We start from the raw sequence: 1,480 nt of genomic DNA on the forward strand, positions 1-1,480 counted from the left end.
ACAGAGAAACCCTATCTTGAAAAAAAAAAAAAAGTTATTTCATCATCTTGCGTGCATGTATGGTGGCTTGCCTGCATAGATGTGTTCCATATGCATGCCTAGTACCTGAAAAGGCCATCAGATCCTCTGTAACTGGAGTTATAAATGGTTGTGGGTACTGAGAACTGAACCTAGGTCCTCTGGAAGAATAGCCAGTGCTTTTAACCACTGAGAGATGTGGATGGAAGCTTAGTCAGGAAATTTTGGACTGCATCGGCGAGCAGTAGCATGTGTTCTTCACTCTGCTTATTACAGTTTTTCTCTCTCTGTCTCTGTGTGTGTGTGTGTGTGTGAGAGAGAGAGAGAGAGAGAGAGAAAGAGAGAGAGAGAGCACATGTATATACATACGTGTACTCTCCAGAGTGCCAAAGCAGGCAACAGAGGTCAGTGGAGCTGGTTCTCTCATTCCACCACCCGGGTCTCAAGGATTGAACTCAGCTTGTCTTGGCAGCAGGCGCCTTTGCCTGCTGGGCCATTTCGCCCAGCCCCATCTCTCTGCTTCCTGCCTACAGATACAATTCGACCAGCTTCTTCAAGTCCCTACTACCCTGATTTCCCCATCCAGGATTGTAACCCGAAACTGCAAGCCAAAATAAACTACTCCCTTGGGTTGCCTCATCCAACCTTTATTCAACCGGGAACACCAGGCAACATGGCTGCCTATCTTCTTGCAGTCTTAAGGTGGAGAAGGGAAAGCAAAGCAGGTGGGTAGGTGGGAGACATGGGGGAATTCAGAGAGAGGTGAGGAAGAGGAGAGAGGTGAGGATGAGGGCAGGAGGGCCAGGCAGGGTGTGTGCACAGGTGGATTCTGGGGAGGCACCCACACACAGAATCCATCTCTGGCCTGACTTGGTGGCCGCAGGAACATCGAGGAAAAACCACAGGTCTTTGAGACATTTCAGTCCTTCCTGTCATGAAGCGGCTGCCAAGGAAGGCCGGCCAGGAGTTTTCGGGACTGCAGAGAAAGAGAGGGTACAGTCAGCTCGAGAGGCAGAGGAGGGGACTATAAAATGGACGGCTGGGCCAGGTGTGGCTGACACACTATACCCCTACAGTCATAACAATCCTACTTCAGCCTCTAAAATGCTCCTGTCACAGATGAGCCATGGCGTGTGGCTGAGCAGAAAGAAACTCTAGCTAGATTCCTGATGCAAAGCACGCCTGGAGCAGATGTGGGGGATGGGACTCGATACTCAATTCTAGGCCAAGGGATAGGAGCTAATACCAAGGCAGAGAGGATGGAAGGAAGTTATCTTCTAGACTGTAGAGTCAGAAACTAGAACTTAGCTCGGTCTGGGCTACCTTGTACTGCCAGGTTATAGAGGAGGCTGAGTTTAGAGAACATCTGCCAACAACTGGCAAGAAAACAAAACCAAAGGAAACCCTAGGCTCCCCTCTGAGTTTAAACCAACCCGACAGAACTGTCTCAAATTAAAAAAAA

General features: G+C 49.3%; 1 protein-coding gene across 1 annotated transcript in view; it reads right to left on the minus strand.

Moving 5' to 3' along the window:
• Positions 1 to 644: 644 nt before the first annotated feature.
• Positions 645 to 1,480, minus strand: part of Selenow (selenoprotein W) — a 4,978-nt gene continuing 4,142 nt past the window's right edge. Inside the window, exon 6 of the mRNA XM_031385394.1 lies at positions 645 to 994. The gene's annotated coding sequence lies outside the window, so the exon portion shown is untranslated. The remainder of the gene's footprint in view (positions 995 to 1,480) is intronic.

The sequence above is a fragment of the Mastomys coucha genome, unplaced genomic scaffold (assembly GCF_008632895.1).
Source record: "Mastomys coucha isolate ucsf_1 unplaced genomic scaffold, UCSF_Mcou_1 pScaffold21, whole genome shotgun sequence".
Lineage (NCBI taxonomy): Eukaryota > Metazoa > Chordata > Mammalia > Rodentia > Muridae > Mastomys > Mastomys coucha.